The sequence below is a fragment of the Pelophylax lessonae genome, assembly GCF_965119305.1.
Source record: "Pelophylax lessonae genome assembly, chromosome: 1".
NCBI classification, from domain to species: domain Eukaryota; kingdom Metazoa; phylum Chordata; class Amphibia; order Anura; family Ranidae; genus Pelophylax; species Pelophylax lessonae.
In genome coordinates, this window is record NC_138768.1 from 225,768,797 (window position 1) to 225,791,664 (window position 22,868).

Sequence of the window (22,868 nt, forward strand, 5' to 3'; positions counted from 1 at the left end):
ACAATGATTACTGCTCATGGCTTGACCATCCATGGATTGAAATTCATCCAGGTCCTGCTGAACCAGCCGAATTTCCATCTATGTATACCTGCCTTTGTTCTGCAGATACTGTAGTTATGAAGTCCTTGTGAAACCCATGAGTTTTGGGGTTTCCCCAACAACTGTTAAGAGGGAGTTTTCTGCTTTCATTATATACATACATGATAACTTTCAGTGCTGTGATAAAAACAGCGGCAGCCCAGCAATAGTTGCTGATTCTCTTAAAGTATATTATCAAAGATGATATTTCTATTGAAGGGTATCACTGTGACATGACTTCAAGCTCTGCGCAGAATTTTTGGAAAGGCAGTGAGCCAATGATATAGGAATGCGAGTGGGATATGCAGGAAGTACTGTACCCAACCAAAAAACTCTTGTTATGATTGTAACATATAGAAATTGAAATCTTTTGGCAGTTTCAGAAAGCAGTAACTGGCTGCCAACTGAAAGAGAGAAGTAATGTTTAATAACATCATCTTACAAAATGGTCAAATGTTTGTAAATACCTTACCTACATGAGATTTTTGGACAACGCATTCAAAAACTGTTGGCATTAATTTGTCCTATGCTGTCCCGGGAAGGCTTTTTATAAGATTTTGGAGTGCATCTGTTGCAATTTGTGCCCATTTGGCTCACTTGAGAGATCATTTACTGATGTTGAAAGAACTGGCTTGCAATATGCATCCCAATTAATCCAAGAAGTGTTCAGTGAGGGTGAAGTCTGTGCAAAACGCTTGAGTTCCTCCACACCAAACTCATCAAATCATGTCGTAATGGACCTTTCTTTGTGCATTTGAACTCAATAATCTGGAGGATTGCCCATATGCTTTTGGCCATATATATGTTGTATTGAGTTTTTTAGGCATATCTCTGACCTGACACTGGAACATCACAGGTGCCTGCACATACCTTTACTCATCTTCTTGGGTACACTAAGAGCCTGCAATCCTAGTGAATGTCAAACTGCAAGAGCCACTTCTTGCTGTGTTATGTCATTCTAAAGGCCCGTACACACGATAAGAAACTCTGAAGGGAAATTTCGTCCGACGACCGATCTGCCGATTTTCGGATTGTTAGTATGGTGCTTTCGACAGCCGACTCCGACTTTTCGGCCGAAAAAATCCTGATGTGCAGGCTATATAATTTTTGTCATACGTCAACACAACGTCCGATTTTCGTGTAGTCTGTACAGAATTCGTCAGACAAAAATCTAAAATCTGAACATGCATGATCAGAAGCAAATAACGACCCGGAAGAGTTTGTGCAGGAAAAATAGCCATTGTATCAAGAAAGAACTTTCGTCTCGAGGCAGGCAAATTAATGTTTGAAATGCAGTGCATATGCTCATCTTGGTTAATGTGAGAAGAAGGAAGCTGCTGCTGATAATTGTATATTTTTTAATTAAAGAGGCATGTGTTCTGTTATGATGATAATGATTTGGCTATCATGCATGTTGCATGGTGTTTATTTATAAAGTTAACTCCACACCATTATTAATGATTTATTAATGGAAAATATCGAACTATTTATGTGTCCCTTTATTATTTTTTTCATAAACGTATAATACATATATTGCTGCCTACTCCCAAGATGCTCTATTTAAAAAAAAAAAAAAAAAGATAGGCAAGTATTGTAGTAACCATTTTATTTACTTGTAAAATACATTTATACAAAAATAAACATAGAGATCTTGTCATTCAAAAATATATTGCTGTAACCAAAAGTGCATTCTGTGCTCAAATTAACAAAATAAAACATACTAATCTGGAACATAAAAAACACATCATAAATTAAATTAATTTATAAATGTGCATAGTGGTAATCTTGAAACCATGCTGGTTGGTGGGGATCAGGTGCATATTGCCACTGACTGCCATTCGGCTGTGGTGGAGGTGGTAATTGGTATTCGGACAGGTGTGTGTCCGTGGATTTCGCCTCGGACACCTTTGTTCAGCACCTGTAGTAGGAGGACCTCAGCCATTTGGCGTTGCTCCTCTGTCATCAGGTCCAATTTGTTGGCAGTTAGAAAGCCAAACGAATCAGCCTCATCTGGCTTTCTTTGGAGGGCCATAGAGGCTTGGCTTAAGAAAGAAGCAGTGGCCTCCTCCAAGTTTTTGTTTTGTTTTTTTCCTTCTTTTTTCAGGAGGTTGGGTGGTTATTGGCTGCTCTGACGCCATGCTTCCACTTGGCTCCTCCACATTGACACTTTCCTGTGTAGGAAATTTGTACATTATTATAATGTTATAGTGTATAAAAAATTTCACGTTTGTTTGATTATTTTCACAAAATAACAGACTTTACATTAAGGCTAAATTATTGCCTTGATAATATTTGTTTAGCATCATTATATTTTTTGGAGACAATATATTCTTAAATGCTATACCTGTGTCAAGGTTGGCTCTTCTACATCTTCCTCCTGGGTTTCAGCACATGGGCCCTCTGCCGAAGTGGAAGGCAGAGTAGAGAGCGATGGTGTGGGTTCAGACTCTTCAGTCCCGAAGCGCAGGTTCTCAAAGTACCAGAGCCTTGGTACATAGATATCCTCTGCAGCTGCTCCTGACTTTTCTGATTCTTTGATTTTATTCAGCTCCCTTTTGAAGGTGCTGCGCAGATTTGAAATTTTATTTCGTACATAATTTATGTCTGCATTGGGGCAGGAGGTTTTGCATAAATCTGCCAATTTTTGTAATGCAGCATTTCATTTTTGTTTATTGGATTAGTCTTTACTCTTAACTCTCCACAAACATGGCATCTGCCTGTATTCATCTATGAAATGTGACAAAAAATCTAGTGACGTGAACTTGTCAGCCATGATGCCTGCAAGACACAACACAAGACAAAACATAGTGAAAGTTCATGTTGTTTTCCCATAAGCTGGGCCCAATATAAGCTGTATAGGCCACAAAACACCCATGCTCTAATATAAAGTTGTACCTTCGTTTGCTGAGATGTTTCGTGCTTTGCCGATCGATCATCCTCCTGTCACAGATCTTTCCGATGGCGAATCGTTGAACGAACAATCTTGCGGCCTTTAAACACTGCGCATGCATCAACTCCACCTCCAGTGGCGCGCTGACGCAGGGGTTTGGACGTGCTGAATATTAAACTGCATGCGACACACAGACACGTGAGTCGGCGGAAGAATCATGGAGTGCAAAGGCAGTCCTGGGTGATTTCACCCACAGAGACAGTCCAAGGAACACCAGGAGCCATTGAAAGGGACCATTTACCCACGCTAGACCCCAAGGAGTCATCTGGTAAGTGGGGTGAACACTAGGTGACGGATTCCCTTCCCTCATCTTGCATGTGGACATCCATCTCCACTGAGCACCAATCACTTTAAAACAATCACCCAGGACTGCCTTTGCACTATTTGCACCAGCACTTTTTAAAGTTATAAGGACTATATATGCATTGTACCTGTTGTTATAAGCACAGTCACTTTATAATTTGAACACTATAGGGGTAACCCACTGGTTATATCAGATTGTGAAATAGCCATGTTAATAATTTAATTCTATTTTTATTTACTTACCTGGAGTGATTTAATTGATTCACATATGATATTTTGAAGTATTTAGCACTATGTTTTAATAATTTGAGCGCTGTCTCCCCATCACTACATTTCTCACAACCCACTGTTGTTTTGAGTAGCAGCTCAATTTGTTATTCTTTTTTTCACGTTTACACATATATATATATATTTTTTTTTTTATTGGTCACAATACCTAGGCGCGATTACGTGAGTATTTATTAATCATATATTTTTTCCAAAAATAATAAGAGTTGAAGAACTGTTTGGCATAAAATTTTGTTACATGCCTACTGAACGAAGTTTTTAATTTCACAACACTGAAAAAATATATACAAATTAAACTTTATCAGGCAGGAATTGCGGCCAAGAAACGGCCCCTCTATCAACAAAATATTCAAGATATTTTTGGCGCAAATCCCAGGCACTTCTGGAGGCCGGGCTACTTCAATGGGCGTCATAGGATCAACAGCCCCACGTCCTTCAACCTCTACACTAGGCCCTGGCATGGCAGGGTCACTGTCAATTGGCACAGAGGTGACATATCTTTCTGCATGCCTGTGCAAAAAATTATGGAGGATGCAGCAGCAGAGGACAATGTGATTTATTTTATATAATGCCAGATTTATAGAGGTGAGAAACAGTCTAAAGCGATTGGACATAATTCCAAAAGCATTCTCAACCACACTTCTGGCACGGGATAGACGATAATTAAAAATCCTTTGCTCGGGGGTGAGGTTGCGCAGAGGAAATGGCTTGAGAAGATGTTCCCCAAGAGCAAAGGCCTCATCTGCCACAAAGACAAAATTAAGGCCCTCAATAGTTTGGTCACTGGAAGGCAAGTTTAGAGTGCCATTTTGTCGACGCCGAGCAAACTCTGTTTGATCGATGACTCCGCCATCAGAGTTTTCGGCCATTCTTCCCAATGTCCAAAAAAATTAACTCATAATTTGCATTGACAATGGCAAGCATTACAATGCTGAAAAAACCCTTATAATTAAAATAATAGGAGCCAGAGTTAGGTGGTGGGACGATGTGGACATGCTTGCCAGCTATAGCACTCCCACAGTTTGGAAAATCCCATTGTCCCTGAAACTGGGCAGCAACTTCCTGCCACTGCTCTGGGTTGGTCGGAAACTGTAGGAAAAAAAAAATAAAAATAGTGCTTGTGCACATCACATTATTACACACACATTTGGCACACAAATGCTTATGCAACTTAAAGATGAGAGCAAAATTAAGGGATTTTTTAGCATTTTTTGGTATATCATCTACATACATTTAATACTCGCCTCCTAATGTCATAATATTCTAAGTCACCAGCTACAGTATTTGTATATGCTGACCAGTGCTGGTACAAGGCTTTCCAGCGCCCAGGGCAAAGATGCCAAACTGCGCCCCCCCCCTCCCCTTATCTTAGGCTTAGGGTCAGGGCACCCATATCCCTGCAATAAACCATTGTGCCCAGGGCACCCGTCCCTCCTGCCCACCCCTTGTCCCAGCCCTGATGCTGACTTTTATATTTAGCATGGATGGGTGGGTAGAACTATGCTTTTAAACATTATTAAGGCCTTGTGCACACTGGACGTTTTTACAGCAGAAAATAAACAGTAGAAAGTATGGATTCTGGAAACGTCAGAAAATGACACAGATAAAATATACTGTTAACAGGCTATGCGTTGATGGACACATAGGAGAGGATACTGGGGTGGTTACTGGCTAATTGTAAAAATGCCTAAAGCAAAAAAGAGCATTACAACAATGTGCATGAGGCCAGAGGGCAGTTACAAAATAATGAAATATGTAATTTGATGTACATCCAAAATAAACTAAATTATGTTGACATGACAAACACATAGAATGTAATTGAAAAACAATAAACATACCTTGATATAGTCCTTCTGCAACACTTTAATGATAGCAGAGCACGTCTCAGGAATGACGACTCCAAGAGCTTGGGGGGAGATAACTGTGGTAAACTTGAGATCCTGCAGGCTTCTCCCTGTTGCAAGATACCTCAATGTTGCAATTAGCCTTTGCTCAGGAGTAATTGCAACCCGCATACATGTATCCTGCTTCCGAATATAGGGAGACACCAAGGCAAGAAGACGGTTAAAACGGGGATCCGTCATCCTCAGATAATTCCTGAAATCATCAGGATTATTTTCTTGTAGCTCCCGCAGCAAGGACATGTGGGAAAATTGCTCACGGTTGAGCAACCAATTTTTGAACCAGGAGCTCCTCTTTTGCTTTTTTTTGCCAAGAACTCGGCTTAGAGCAATTACTCCAAGCCCAACAACAGCAAGAGTAGCATCCTCGGTCATCATATTTGGTCCTCGAATGATGTCTCGGAATATAGCGAAATGTCATTTACCAAACAAATGCTACAGAAATCAGCGCAAGATGCCCAGAAGGGTCACATCCACAAACTCACTTCCTCTTTTATAACGTAGTATGTAGATGCGTAATCTTTTGTTGGACGACAAAATTCTGGCAGTCTAGAACACATTCCAACATCATGGACACGCACTCTCGATAAAAGACGGGCGATCGGTCGGCCAAAATTCGCAGCATGTGTACGGGGCTTAAGGCTCACCTGCTCTATCGGGCAGAGCTCCAAACTTGTATCTTTTGGTAGTTATTTACATATGGAATGCCCAGAGGTCCCGAGTACTCTAGATCAGCCATTTTTAACCAGGGTGCCTTCTGGGTTCTTAAAGGGTGCCTTGGCAAAATGCCTAAAACTTGCCACAACAAGCCAACAAGTGAATCAAGCCCCCCTTACACAAAGCCACAGATTTGTATATGTGTATGAACACCACTCTAGGTCAGTCTCTCATCTCCATCTCCACTAACACACAGGCCAGGTGCTGGCCCTCGTCCATCACGGATTCCAATGAACCAAAACAATTTTGGTTGGCTGCACGTCCTGTAAAATTACATTTATTTTCCAAGTACATTAAAACATATCCAAAAAAATAGAGGTGAACAGCATCACCAGCTAAATTGTTTCATGCTTTCTTATTTCTTAATCATGGCTCACTTTGTGTTTTTGGATATGTTTTTATGGACTTGCTGAAAAAAAGGTGATTTTACTAGATATTCAGCCAACCAGAATTCTTTTTGCTGAGATTTCTATAGTGCAGCATTTTAACCTTGGGCAACGATATTTCCAGCTACTGGCACCCTAACAGCCAATGATTTTATTGGTTGATAAGTAGGACGTTGGGCACCTGCATAGCATCCTTGCTTGCCCCTCACCCCTTGTCAGCACTGGGTTATGTTGGAAGAGAAAAGGAAAAAAACTCAGGGAGAAGAGAAACACTAGAATACTAGTCAGTACCAGTTTGCAAAGGTGGAGGAATAAATCATCTGTAATGCTGGATGACACATGTCTGTGGATGCTGCTACAATATTTAAAACTATTAGTTTAGTTTTTACATTTTAGAATGGGGGTGCCTTGAGGTTGTGTATGAATTCAAAGGATGCCTTGACCAGGGGCATTGCTAGGTGGGAAAAGACCCGAAGGTAAATTTGATAACCCATTCCACATTTTAAAGTAGGTCCTGCCCAAGCTCCACCCAATGCTCCCTGAAGTGTCCGATCTGTCCGCCGCAATGTCGTAGTCCTGCTTTAAGTCACTGATCACCACCATTACTAATAAAACAAATAAAATAAATTAAAATGCCATAAATCTATCCCCTAGTTTGTAGAAGCGATAACTTTTGCGCAAACCAATCAATATACGCTTATTGGGATTTTTTCAACAAAAAAATCTAGCAGAATACATATTGCCCTAAATTGATGAAGAAATTTGATTTTTTAAATTTTTTTATTGGATATATTTTATAGCAGAGAGTAAAAAATATTGTTTTTTTTGTTTGTTTTTTTAAATTGTTGTTTTTTTTTTTGTTGTTGTTTCTAGCGCAAAAAATAAAAACCGCAAAGATGATCAAATACCACCAAAAGAAAGCTCTATTTGTGGGGGAACAAATGGAATACATAATTTAAGTTTATGCAGTACTGTCATTTAGAAAATGTAATTCCTAATCTTTTTTGCTTCCTAGTAGAATTCTGAGTGTTCTTTGCTGTTTTTTTCTCATGAACCGAGCATAGCAAAGATTTTTGACCAATTTTCATTTCCAGGAATAAGTGGAAAAGTTAAGTGTATGTACAAAAATTGGACCAAAAACTGAATAGAGGAATAAGGAAGAGTTCACAACATTGTATGTGCAATTATGTTTTACAGAGCTAAATCTATAAACACTGGCCAGTCTGTTAAAATAGATTTTACATTAGGAGGGCAGAGTGATCATTATAGAACATTTCACTGAATAAACGAATGGTTTTTGTGCTTGTTTGCTCGGCAACCAACATTGATTACTAGGGCAAAAAAAAATGAAAAATCTGGAACATGCAATGACACATGGCAACATGCCAATCCTCTCCTGATCCTCTGACTCCCAATTGATCATTTAGGCCTAGGCTGCACCTGGCAATTTGGATGGCAGAGGTATAGTGAGAAGAAAGGGGTCTGTTATCATTGCGCAAGGCTTCGCCAGACAAAGCATGATACAACTTCCAGCCTGTGTCCTGACCCCCAGAGCTGACAATCAGGAATTTCATAAGCCTTACAAAGGAGGGATCAAAAACTGGACAAAGATCATCCTCATCTACATCTTCTTCTTTGAAAGAGTCTGAAGAAGGTTGGTTGGCCTGAGAACGCACTGAGACCAGTTACTGGTTTTGGTAGGAAAACTGGACCTTGCCAGAATAGATGACCCTTGCACAAGGATAAATGCTCAAGACAATACTGGGGTGCCATAACATGGCCTCTGCAGCTTACGCATGTATTTACAAATGTGTGAAAACTAAACCCCAGTTTTTAATGTGAACTGTTAGACAGGACAATTCGGCTTGTTGCAGGCTGGCTGCTACTCACTAGTCCATGACTGTGTGTTATATCTGGGAGACCTAAGAAGTGTGTGGAGGTGATCCTGGTCTATTCATGTGGAGGAAAGAGTCTATCCTGAGTGTTCTTGTCTCATGCCTGAGTGGCCTGTCCATTAGGTTGGGGGCCCATTCCTTTTGGTAAGCAGCCACCTTTATCCATTTTCCACGGGTGTTTTCTCTCTGCTCACCACATCTTGGGATCTCACCCTCTGTTTGGACTTCTTGTTCTCTCCACATCAGATCCATAATCTGGGATTCATGATCTTTATGGACTTTTATATGTTGGTCTTGTTTGATTGCACTGCACCAATGTTTTTTTGTGATTTATTTATCATAGTTATTTTTTAGCGCTGCACTATTTGATACGCATTATTGTTTGGATTTCTATAGGTCCAGTGTTCTAGCTGCTATATATGGTTTTTATCTGTATTATCATTTAGCGCAGGATTCCCCCCCCCCTTGATTGTAAAGCATGATACATACCATAAGTGGAGGTGCAGCCAGGTGCAACCAGGTGCGTGCAGCAGGCCAGGTGCTGGCAGGTGGAGTGGACAGCCCTCGAGTCTGACCCGGCCTGTCACTTCCCTTGGCTCTGAGCTGAGCCGCGCTGCCACCCGCAGAAGAGGGAGGTGGGTGGAGCCAGTTCTAGGCGCAGAGGAGGAATTTAAAATCCTACTCCGCTCTGAACGCTGGGAGCCTGGGACCTCACTCCCCTGCTGTCACATGAAGATGCTCACATCACTGGTTGCTAGACGCCAAGCGATACTAGCAACCATTGTGGCGGCAGCAGCGGGCCAGGCAGTAGAGGCCCAGCGGAGAGGAGGAGTTTCATATTGGACTCAGGGCTAATAATTATGAACAATCAACACGAGACCCGAGGCTTTTTGGGGGCCCAATCGGGGCTATAGCCCTGGTTAGCCCCCCCCCCCTCCTCCTGACGCCACTGGCCTTGACTAAAAAATAGTTGAGAAACTGCTCTAGATGATGAAAGGGCACATGCACACATCCATTGGTTCCTATTTGTTATGGCCTAGATTGTACTTCTTTGGATGTCTACAGGTAAACTTTGGAGTAAGGCATAAATGCAATGTACATTTAAAAGGATAATATCATTTTAAAAATGCAGCAACAAAAGACTTATCCACAAAATATCTGTTTTGCCTTGTGTAAATGTTTTGTAGTCTTTTTGTACTTAGTGATGTAAAGCTACATGTGATAAAAGCCCCAGGCTAGTCGGACTTTTACTTTTTTGTTTTCTTCACAGCAGTCACTTTTTTGTCTGCTGCTGCAATGTAATTAGAGAAAACCACTCTTTACAACACTCCATTGTTTACTCATTTTAATTAGAAGAGAGATCATTTGGCTGACACTAAATGGAAGACTGCTAATAAGTTGTTACCTTACCAGCTTTCCTTCACAAAATGGCAGCATGTTATATACAAGTCAGAAACTAGGCCAAACAAATAGGCTGAACTATATAGCTATGTTAGTTTAACTAAAGCTTATTTAAAGTATTACTAAAGTTATATATTTTTTTAATTAAAATAACAAACATGTTATACTTGCCTGCTCTGTGCATGCAGTGGTATTGCACAGAGTGGCCCCAATCCTCCTCTTCTGAGGTCCCCGGTGGAGATTTTGGCTCCTCCTCTTCTTCTTACCTCCACCATAGCCTCCATCAGTCGGGCGGGGGGGGGGGGGGGGGGGCAGACGGACCCCCCCAATCACTCCAGCCCACACCAACATATCCCCCCATGCCAGTTTTTTTTTTTTTTTTTTTTAACAGAAAAGTTTTATTAGAAAAAACCAGAGCAACAATACAGCAATATAGCCATCAAGGTACATTATCCAAAACAAAAAGGAATTAGCAGCAGCATGAAACAATAATCCGTGCACAAATACAGGCAAGGTATATAAACAACAGAACTAACCCAAGACACTAGCCTGGAGTGATAGACATACACAATACAGGAGACACAGCAGTAACCAAGTCCCTGATCCAGAGAGAGTCAGGGGCCCCGTGGGAGGAGCAGATGCGGGGCCAGAGGACTAAGGGAGGGGACACCACCACCGTGCCCCACCCCCCAGTTCCCCAGGGGGAAATAGAACCAAAACAACACCCAGGGGCATGAAGGGACAGAACAGCACCCCTGCCACCAAGCCCTATCCCAACAGAAGTAAAGGTGTATAGACCGTGCCCTCAGCCACCTGTCCCAGATCTTTCCAAACTTCTGTGGGCACTGACGGCCCATGTAAGTCAGTTTATAAAGTGGAAGGGCCGAGTCCACCAGCGCCCGCCAATGGGCGACCGTCGGGGGAGTGGATCCCCTCCAATGTTGCAGTAGGGTTTTCCTGTCATAAAAAGACAAATAAAATAATAACAGTTTCAGATATTTAGCCTGAGTCACCAAACCACCCCAGCCCCAAAAGAAGTATCCTAGGGTCGAGAGGGACCTGGACCTCCACCACCGCACTCGTCTCGGCCACCACCCCCTTCCAGTACTCCTGAATCTCGGGACAATCCTACACCACATGAAAAAAAGTTCCAACCGCCTGCTGACACTTATAACACAACTCTGAATGCGAGGGGTAAATCCTGGCCAAGCGCTGGGGAGTGTAATACGCCCTGTGTAGAAATTTTAGCTGGATAAACCTATTCCTGGCCGAGATCATCGTGGGCAAGTACTGCCTAATCCCCAGTCCCCAGTCCTCCTCAATAAGAGCAGGAACATCCTGACGCCAGCGTTCAAACAGGGAAGGATGCCCATCCGATTGACCACACGCAAGACGAAGATAAATCGAAGACAGGATCTTGTCCGCATTACGCGTGGTCAGGAACCTCTCCACCTGATTTGGGGCCACAGTGATCGCCACTGGAAATTGCGCCTGCACCGCATGTCTCAACTGCAGGTACCGAAACAACATGCGGGACGGAAGGCCAAATTTCTCTCGCAGTTCCGGGAAGGATAGCAAGGTGCCCGCCGGCATGATGTGCTGCAGTTTTATCACCCCATGTCCAGCCCAGACACTTGGATCCGGGATAGACCTGAGATGAGACAAGTTTGGGTTTCCCCACAAGGGAGTATGGGGTGAAACCGTCCCCCCCCTCCCCCGTGGCCACCAGCATCTGCTCCCACACCCGTACCACCGTACACATCGACGGCGTCACTTGAGCCGCCGCCCTCCGTCCCCTATAAACCAGGTTCGAAAGGGCCGCATAGGAGCCCAGAATGGCAGCCTCGAGGGTGACAGCTGGATTAGAGCGAGGCTGGGCAAACCACCACCTCACTGTAACCAGAACTGCCACCCAATAGTATTTCTTAAAGCAGGGCAACGCCAAACCCCCGAAGAAAGTGGTAGCTGGAGTTTCTACCTGGCTATACGAGGGACCGCTCCCGCCCATATAAAGGAGGAGAGAACACCATCCAATCTGCGAAAAAAGGACGAAGGGACAGGAATCGGGGTGTTCCTAAAGATATATAGGAATTTAGGGAGAAAAACCATCTTTATTAAATTCACACGGCCTACCGGTGTCAAGGGGAGCGTCCGCCACACCTGACACTTACTCACCAATTGTTGGAATACAGGTTCCAAATTGTCCACAAGGTAGCGCGATAGATCCGTACGCACCGTCACTCCAAGGTATCTAAATTGGTCAACCCATTGCAATGGCATAGCCGCCGGTGGAGGGGGAGTAGCAGCCGTGAGGGGCAGTACACTAGACTTGGACCAATTTATCCGAACCCCCGAGAACACCCCATGCCTATCAAAAATGGATAAGGCCGCAGCGAGAGAGTCCGAGGTGTCGTTTAAATAGAGAAGCGTGTCATCTGCATATAATGAAATGCGTTCAACTACCTGTCCAACCCGCAAGCCTCCCACATCATCCGTCATGCGAAATCTGATAGCTAAGGGTTCTATGGCGAGGGCGAAAAGACTGGGGGACAACGGGCAGCCCTGGCGCGTACCCCTGCCCAGCAGAAATGGGGATGACAAAAGGCCATTAGTACGGATTCGGGCCACAGGGGCTGCGTACAACAGGCGGATCCATGCAATAAACCGGGGCCTGAAGCCAAATCTAAACAATACCTGCCATAAATAGTCCCATTCCACGGAGTCGAAAGCTTTTTCCGCATCTAGCGCGGCCACCGCACCCTGTGAATCATTCGACTCCGCACATGCTATGTTGGTATGTAAGCGGCGAATGTTGATGTCCGTGCCCTTACCCGGCATAAATCCAGTCTGATCTCCGTGGATCAAACGTAGGATCACGGAGTTAAGGCGATTGGCCAAAACTTTAGTCAAGATTTTAGCATCCACGTTCAGCAGTGAGATGGGCCGATAGGAGGAACACAATTCAGGATCCTTACCGGGCTTAGGCAGGACAACAACAACAGCCTCCGACATAGAAGGCGGCAAAGAGCCCGCCTCCAAGGCCGCGCAGAGCGTCCCATGAAAGGAAGAAGCAATGACATCCAAGTTAGTTTTATAAAACTCTGTGGGGAGGCCATCGGGACCAGGGGTCTTCCCAGTCTGCAGGGATTTGATCGCCATCTTAACCTCACGCAGGGAAATGGGAGCGTCAAGCCTCGAAGCCTCAGCAGGGGGGAGGGGAAGTCAATCTCATCTAGATAGGCCGACAGGTCCTCAGGTGGATAGGCCGCTCTGGTGGCATAAAGGGAGGAGTAATACTCCTCAAACCTCTGTGAAATCACCGTCGGGTCCGAGAGCAAAGTCCCGTCCTCCGCCCTGATATTGGCTATACCAGCTCCCCCGGATCTCTCTGACGCCAGCCAGGCCAACAGCCGTCCAGATCGCTCCCCTTGCTCAAACACCCGTTGGGACTGGGAAAGTAGGAAGCGGCGGCACGACTCCGCACAAATCAGCGCCACCTCCCGGTATGCGGACTGCATGTCAGAGTACGTGCCCCTGTCCAGTGTGGACAGATAGTCCACCTCCAGAGACGCAGCCTTGGCTTCGGCCACAGACAACTGCACTCGAGATTCCCCCCTCACTCTAGAAATATTGTACTGGTATCTACCCCTAGCATAAGCCTTGAAGGTGTCCCACACCATAGCCGGGGTCGCAGTGCCATCATTATGTTGCCAGAACTCACTGAGTTCAGAGGACAATATTGGCACAATCCTCTCGTCTGTCACCCAAAACCGGGAGAGTCGCCACAATCCCTGACCCACTGCCGAGTCCGTAGAGAGGTCCATCATCACCGGGGCATGATCTGAAATGCCCCGTGGAAGGATGGAGGTCCCTGATACCCTGGACAGCAAGGACGAACTGACATAGATCACATCAATACGTGAAAACGTAGCATGGGTGGTCGAGTGACAGGTATATTGGCGCTGAGAAGGATGCTTCCAGCGCCAGACATCCTGCAGACCAAGCGCCTCCGCCCAGCGGGCTAAACCAGAGTCAGTCACCGGGTCAGGGCGAAGCCTATCTAGGGAGGGATTAGGCGGCACATTAAAGTCTCCAGCGAAAATCAAATTAGGAGTAGGGTACTGAGCTACCAGGCCCTGGAGTCTACGCAGCAGGCTAAGGTCAGCAGGTGGAGGGGCATACAACCCAACAATCACCAGTTCTAGTCGATCACACAGGGCATGCAGTATGACATATCTACCATCCGGGTCCAAGTGGAGATCCAGGAGTACAAACTGGAGGGACCGGTGTACAAGAACACTGACCCCACGGGAGTAGGAGGAGAAGGTAGAGTGATAATACGCCCCCACCCATGACCTCTTCAAGGCCAACACCCGGGCGCCTGTGAGGTGGGTCTCCTGAAGAATACAGATGTGCGGGTGGTGTTTCTGCAAAAAGGAAAACACCAGGGAACGCTTAAACTTAGAGTTCAAGCCCCGCACATTCCACGTGACCAACCTCAGGGGGGCCATAGCATCAGGAAGAGAACAGAAAAAAGGGGAAACCGTCCAGCAGAGTCAGCCCCCCCCCCAATAGACCCAGGCTACATATTAGAGGAGCCAACCTAGCCCCACACATATGGAGCATAGAACAGCAAGTCATAAAAGTGCACAGATAAACATAGACAGACCTTGGTGGCAAATAAGACAGAAGGCATTTAAATACAACCCCAAACAGAAACTTCCCCAACACACCCCAACCCCCCTCCCCCCACCAAGCAACACCCCAAAAACGTGGGTGAGCTTGAGACCCCAAACCAAACATGACCAGTGTCAAATGGGGGACACTATACCAAAAGGGCGCCTGGCAGGAACAGTCAAACATACCAGGAGCGCCGATAACACTGCCTACAGAAAAAAAAAGGAAAAAACATCCGCCCGCAGCCAAGACTGAAATGAGGGTATCAGTAGCAAAAAAAATGTCAAGGGGGGGATGACCGTCCCAGCAGCAATTCAACCCAAAGAAAAATAAGAAAAATGATCAAATAAGTCCATGGCCACAGAAGTGGAGGGATAAGCAAAAAGGTGGACCACATAGGAAAACAGGGGGACACAGTTCCAGGGGAAGTGCAGTCACTGTAAAACCGGGATAAAAAGGGGGAAAAAGAAAAAGGAAACAGTCCACCTGAGAAAGTCCATGCAGGTCCCAGGAATCACATAGGTGAGGCAGGAGCATCACGCCGGTAGCAACCTCGGCCCAGCCAGGCCATTACCTGAAGAAATGTTACAGGTGTTCCGTAATCTAGCGACGAGGCAAGGATTCCAGCCAGGTGGAGGCCTCTTCCGGGGAAGTGAAGATCTGGGAAGATCATCAGTCTGGCCCCTTCCAGCCGCAGAGCGTCCTGCTTCCTACTCTCCCGCAGTACCGTATCCCGGTCCCGAAAGTTTAGCAGACAGAGGATAAAGGTGCACGGTGGGGCTCCGGGTGCCCCCCTGCGAGCGGGCATGCGATGTGCCCGTTCCACCGCGAAATACGGGGAAAAAGTGGCTTGTGGGAGCAGGTCGCGGAGAAGGCGTTCCGCAAAGTCTGCAGGATTAGGGTCTTCAGCCCCCTCCGGGAGGCCCAGGATCCTCAAGTTATTGCGGCGGTTGCGGTTTTCAGAGTCCTCCGCCCGAAACTCCAGAGCCTTCACCTTGACATGGAGGGTATGCAGGGAAGCCGCATGGTCTCTCAGGGCATCTTCCGTGTCTCCCACCCTGAGTCCGCATCCTCCGTCTGGGTGGCCATATTGGCGGGAGCGGGAGGCCCGGCTTTAGCGCCGGCAGGAGCAGCGGGGGCCGATGCGGACGAACGGGGCGTCGAGGACGGTCTGCCCCTGGTCATAGCAGTGCAGGCGAATCACCTGATCCCTCCGGTAAGGCAGAGGGCGGCAGGGCAGCAGTTCTACAGGATTAAAGCAGGCAGGTCAGCGGAGCTCCCTTCCTAAACGTCCGCTCCGGTAGCCATCTTGGACACGCCCCCCCCATGCCAGTTTACTTACCTTGCTCTGCAGGACTGACAGGCAGTGGCGGCGGCGGTGGTGGCTTCCCCCTCAGTCACCAAGTTCCCTCTCGGCGGCCGTCCCCTCCCTCCTTCTTGGCCAATAGGATGCCTTCTCCTTTCGGCCAATTGGGAAACAGGTCTGAGGACCGGCTTCCTGATTGGCCGGGTTGAGAATCAGTGTGGCAATAGTGAATATTCATTCGCTATTGTTACACAACTGGGAGGGCTCAGGGCGCAGTACCCTGCGCCCCGAGCCCACCCTTTTTTTAAGCCTATTAGAGCCTCTGGCTCTAATCACGTGCTTCAAAAAAAAAGAACCCTTATTGGAATCCATGCGTTCGGTGCCCTGCATGTAGATTAAAGGACTGGACGCATGGAGGGGGGGGGGGCGTGTAGCAATGTCCAGTTGAGGAACAAATCGTTCTTTTGAATCGATTCTTTTCAGTGAACTGGATGAATCGATTCATCTGACTGAACGGATTAATTTGAAACAGTTCATAATAGACTCAATAGGAGACAGGTCTGCTAATATGATCCTAGTGAGAGAGTGAGAGAGCTCCTCCCTTCCCTGCAACCAATAAGCCAGCTCATAGCACCACTGACAATCAAGAACTGGATACAAACAGTTACTGAGTCAAAGAATCATGAGTCTCCAGAACAGTTACTGAGTCAAAGAATCATGAGTCTCCAGAACAGTTACTGAGTCAAAGAATCATGAGTCTCCAGAACAGTTACTGAGTCAAAGAATCATTAGTCTCCAGAACAGTTACTGATAGTGATCGACCGATATAGTTTTTTATTGCCGATACCGATATTTTGGTCATCGTATATCGGTATTGGCCGATATTTTCGTACATTAAAATGTTTTATTTATTTATTTATTTATTTTTTACAGGTACTATTGTGGAGGGATCTGGGGGTCCAAAAGACCCTAAACCCCTCCTCTGCACTTAAAAGCATTCAAAACGCCAAGTTTGGCTGTTTTGAATGCTGTAATTTTTTTTAATTTTGCGCCGAGTACCCGGAAATGATGTCATGACATCACTTCTGGGTTTTTACATGGAGACCCGATCAGAGCCGAATGCGGCTTTGATCAGGTCTTCTCTTTGGCGGCCGTGCAGGATGGTTGCCCGGATCTCCCGGTGGGATGGGAGACCCGGTCGAGCCGCGGAAGGCGGCGGGAGGGGGGGGGCGTCCCCTCCCGCACCTTGTAATGACAGCCGAGCGGCTTCTCAGCCGCATCGGTTGTCATTACAAGACAGCCGACCGTCGGCTATGGACACCGCTACCAGGGTGATGCCTCTAGCTGCAGGCATCACTGCAGTACAAGCACTTTCCCTAAATATCAGCAATATCGGTAACCTCCGGGGCTGATTCTGATATATCGGGGGCAAGTGCAGATCGGCCCTTGATATATCGGCTTTGCCGAAAATCGGTAGATCTCTAGTTACTGAGTCAAAAAATCATGAGTCTCCAGAACAGTTACTGTGTCAAAGAATCATGAGTCTCCAAAACAGTTACCGAGTCAAAGAACCATGAGTCTCCAGAACAGTTACTGAGTCAAAGAATAATGAGTCTCCAGAACAGTTACATGAGTCTCAGTTAGAATACAGTATGTTGAAAGACTCAAAGAGTCACCACCAGTACAACAATACACATAATCAATGATCAGGTAGTAGCAGCAGTGATAAGGTACAGACAGCCTTAGGCAAGCCAGGTCTCGGGCACGAATTTGCCACGATTGTCGCCTTCTGAAACTTCTTTTGGGCAACAGACGTCACGTGATTTTGTTTGCGAGGTATCCCAGTGATTCTTCGGGCAATAATCGCAGCAATATCGCACAACGATTGGGGTGTCATTGAAAGTAACAGAGATCACAAGCGCGTCCCGTGATTTGCGGCACTTCAGATCACAGTACACTGAAAGACTCAAAGAGTCACCACCAGTACAACAATACACTAAATCAATCATCAGGTAGTAGCAGCAGTGATAAGGTAAAGACAGCCTTAAGGCCCGTACACACGATAAGAAAATCTGAAGGGAAATTTCGTCCGACGACCGATCTGCCGATTTTCGGATTGTTAGTATGGTGCTTCCGACAGCCGACTCCGACTTTTTGGCCGAAAAAATCCTGATGTGCAGGCTATATAATTTCTGTCGTCCGTCAACACAACGTCCGATTTTCGTGCAGTCAGTACAGAATTCGTCAGACAAAAATCTAAGATCTGAACACGCATGATCGGAAGCAAATAACGACCCGGAAGAATTTTTGTCCGAAAAATAGTCATTGTATCAAGAAAGAACTTTCGTCTCGCGGTAGGCAAATTATTATTTGAAATGCGGTGCACATGCTCATCTTGGTTAATGTGAGATGAAGGAAGCTGCTGCTCATAATTGTATACTTTTTAATAAAAGAGGCATGTGTTCTGTTATGATGATAATGATTTGGCTATTCTGCATGTTGCATGGTGTATTTTTATAACGTTAACTCTACACCATTATCAATGGATTATGAATGGAAAATATCTAACTATTTATGTGTCCCTTTATTAATTTTTTTAATTAATGTATAATACATATATTGCTGCCTACTCCCAAGATGCTCGATTTTTTAAACTAAAGATAGGCAAGTTTTTTGGTCATGCCCCAAATTAACAGATTACTGGACAAAAGTCAGAGAGATTATGCAAAGGTTTACAGAAACAGAGATACCGGAAGATCCGGCTTTTTTTTCTTTTACAAGTAATTAATACCTCAGTGAAAAAATATAGAAAATCGGTTATATCCAATCTGGCAAACGCGGCAAGAGCATGTATACCCTTTAGTTGGAAAAAACAAACACCACCAACGATAACGGGATGGATTCATAGAATAGAGAAAATAAACAACATGGAGGATCTGGTTATGACGGCACAACATAAGAGGGCAGAATATACTGCTACGTGGGATGCTTGGAATCTGTTTATCCTCTCGGAAGAGGGCAAAGCCCTTCATAAGAGGGGACACTTAAAATAGAATTAAGACTAAATAAAAGGGATAATATGGTGGACATTGGGAGGACTATACAGGAGAGTTGGGAGATAAGGCTTCTTTCCTTGGTTTTCTTTTATTTTTTTTGGGGGGTTTATTTTTTTTTGTTGGGACATAAAGATAAAATAGTTAGGGAAGGTAAAAGATGTTTGGAAGATAGAATGGAGAACATAGTAGGGGTGGAGATACGGCCTAAACTGATTTGAGGGAAAATGAAGAGGAGATCATTAGGGGTGGCAAGGAGATGGTAATAATGAAATAAGGTTCTTCCTCTTTCTGTTTTCCTGTTTTATTAGATCTTGTTGAAGTATTAGTATCTATGATATGCTCCACCCGCTTTGGGAACGTTCTGTAAATGTATAACTTCTTTTTTTTTTTTTACTGAACCTTAATAAAAATGTATAATTGAAAAAAAAAAGATAGGCAAGTAGTTTAGTAACCATTTATTTTACTTTTAAAATAAATGTATACAAAAATAAACATAGAGATCCTCTAATTTTTAAAAATATAACTTAAAACAAAAGTGTATTCCGTTCTCAAATAACTTAGAAACAAATAAAAATCTGGAACAGAAAAAACGCATTATAAATTCAATTAATTTATAAATGTGAATAAGTATAGTTTTGTGACCATGGGGGTAGGTGGGGATCGGGTGCATATTGCCACTGACTGCCATGTGGCTGTGGTGGCTGTGGTGGAGGTGGAGGGGGTGGCTGGTAGTCGGACAGGTGTGTGTGTCCGTGGATTTCTCCTTGGACACCTTTATTCAGCACCTGCAGTAGGAGGACCTCGCCATTTGTCGTTGGTCCTCTGTCATCAGCCGTAATTTATTGGCTGTAAGAAAGCCAAATGAATCAACCTCATCTGGCTTTCTTTGCAGGGCCATAGAGGCCTGGCTTAGAAAGGAAGCAGTGGCCTCATCCAAGTTTTTGCTTTTTTTTCTTCTCTTTTCAGGAGGCTGTGTTCTTACTGACTGCTCAGATGATGCCTGGCTTCCACTCGTCTCCTCCACATTGACACTTTCCGGTGTAGGAAATTAGTACATTATTATAATGTTATAGTGTATATAAAATGTCACGTTTGTTTGATTATTTTCTCTAAATAACAGACTTTACATTAAGGATAAATTATTGCCTTAATAATATTTGTTTAGCATCATTATATTTATTGCAGACAATATATTGTTAAATGCTATACCTTTGTCAAGGTTGGCTCCTCTACATCTTCCTCCTGGGTTTCAGCACATGACCCCTCTGCCGCAGTGGAAGGGAGAGTAGAGAGGGAGGGCCTTGGTTCTGACTGTTCTGTCAGGAAGCGCAGGCTCTCGAAGTACCAGAGCCTTGGTACATATATATCATCAGCAGCAGCTCCTGACCTTTCCGAATCGCGTATTTTGTTCAGCTCCCTTTTAAAGGTGCTGCGCAGATTGGATATTTTTGTTCTGACATAATTAATGTCAGCATTGGGGCAAAATGTTTTGCACAAATCTGCCAATTTTTGCAGAGCAGCATTTCTAATTTGTTTATTAGAGTAATCTTTACTCTTCACCCTGCACAAACACGGCATCTGTCTGTATTCCTCAATAAATTGAGGTAAGAAATCCGGTGATGTAAATTTGTCAACCATGATGCCTGCAAGACACAACACAACACAAAACATAGTGAAAGATCATGTTTTTTTCCCATAAATTAGGCTCTAATCTATAGTTTTACCTTTGTTTGCTCAGATGATTTGTGGTTCGCCAATCAATCGTGCTCCTGTGACAGATCTGTCCGATGGCAAATCGCCGAATGAACTATCTGGCGGCCTTTAAATATTGCGCATGCGTAAACTCCGCCTCCAATGGCGCGCTGAAGCAGGGACGCGTACGTGCCGAATATTAAGCTGCATGCGACACACAGACACGTGAGTCGGCGGAAGATTCGTGGAGGAGATGGCAGAATCGGGGAGTTGCAGTCAAGGGCGCTGTGGTTGGGCTCAGAAAAAAAGGGTGAGATGGTTGAGATGGTGGCCATACTGGAGAAAAACGATTAGGATGGCAAGCTGGAGAATTATGAAAGGCCCAACTCCAGAAAAGACAGAATTCTTGACAAGGTCATTTCATCTCTCAAAAATATTTATGGTGTGGATCGATCGAAGGACCAAATCAGAAAAAGATGGTCAGATCTTAAACATCGGGAACAAGACCAGCTAGGTCACATCCATCATATCCTGAAAAGAAGTAAGCAATAGTTGTGTTTAAGCAATATGTATTGTGTATATTTCTTGTTCTTTAGAAATGTATAGATGCTAATGTCTATGAAAACTTTACTTAATAATTAAAATTGTCATGTATGTATTTTATTGATATATTTATTAGTTATTTGTATATTAAATGAAAAAACATGAATCCATAATAAACTATATATGCATATTATTGCTAAGAATTTTTGATATTAACTCATATTTGCTCCATATTGTATTATTCACCTTAAAATAGGAAAAAAAAGAAAAATGAAAATAAAACAAAGAGAACATATGAGGAGAAGGGAATCCACCATGCCTGCTCCATCCACATTGGAGGAAAACAATGAAGACATGGTCCCTGATGCAATGACACGTTCCAAAAAAAAAGGTAATTGTTTCCTCTGCTCACTAAATCATTAATCTCCCTACTTTTTAGGAGGTACCCATGTACATGTCAGAATATTTTATGTGAAAACAGCTGTCAAGCAGTGCACCATGTCAAAGCTAAATTTCCCCCTGTCAATTTTCTGACATGCCACATTTTTATTATGTAGAAAATGATCAACCAAAAGACAGTGTAAACACTATGGAGGAAAGCAATGTGGCAAGTAGTCCAGAGTGCAGCATGGTGGAGTCAAGTGTTGAGCAAATCAGCTTACCACCACAGCAATATCAAGGTTGGTAGCCACATAATGTTAAGAAATGGGAGCCAAAAAAAGATGTGAGTTTGGGATGATTCTTTAACCTTCTATTGTTGTATTTCAGACAAAATGGACATTCCAGATGTCCCGAAGTTCCCTCATTTGAGCCATGGGATCTGTCACCTACAGCCACCTCAGACCTGGAATTATTTGCTCCAAGATCCCCTGCCATGACTCGGAGTGAGTGTCCAAAAAATAACCAAACAGAAACAAGTGTTGTTGAGCCTGTTTTGTGCCCAAGTAAGTATTATTCTAATGTTGGTTATAGTGTATTTTTATTTTTGTGTATTTGATTTAATGCTTAAAAGGAACTACCTGTTCGCTACATGGTGTGAAACCATACAGTGCTAATGTACATAGTATAAAGTGCATTACCATGGGGGAGGAAGAGGTGTAGGGAGCTGTTTGTGTCAACAGGTGGAATTGTTTATGAGCCACAGACACCAGTGCAAAGAGAGAGAACATAATGTTTGCACTGTGTACTTTCATAGTAGTATAGGTGTCATAAGGGCAAGCAGGTTACCCACAACAATGCACAGGGTAGGTACTATCTATTAATTAGTTTATGATGAACTTGACCCCAAATGTTTAAAGATTATGATCTCAGCTAGTTGCTTGTCATTTACTTACTAATTATATTTTTTTATTAACAAGTCATGTTATTCCTAGTTGTACAATTGCCAGGATGACTGCTGATGTGTTGCAGTGTTGCTCCGAACTCGAAAAAAAAAAAGGAGGCTGCTACATCTTTACAATGCAAAATGCGTGACTTTGTTGACCTGCTAGCAAAATTTTAAGGTTACTTGGATTTTTTTTTTTTGGTTATTTGGGATATTTTTGTTTTTCCCAATGTTATCTCAACATTTTATGGCCTATATTTTGGCCACTAACTGTTCATGTGCAAGAGGTATCCCAAAGTTTTTTTACAGTTTTATACAGTTTTATGCAGGGCTCCTCTGCATATGAGTAAT

At 44.1% G+C, this 22,868-nt stretch overlaps 1 pseudogene across 1 annotated transcript; it reads right to left on the reverse strand.

The window, feature by feature from the left end:
* Positions 1-416: 416 nt before the first annotated feature.
* LOC309544717 (putative nuclease HARBI1) lies at positions 417-5,763 on the reverse strand (annotated as a pseudogene). Its single transcript has 4 exons — positions 5,458-5,763; positions 3,908-4,708; positions 2,423-2,642; positions 417-482 (listed from the first exon to the last, which is right to left on the reverse strand). The product of its transcript is annotated as a putative nuclease HARBI1 (transcript).
* Between the last annotated feature and the right edge of the window lie 17,105 nt (positions 5,764-22,868).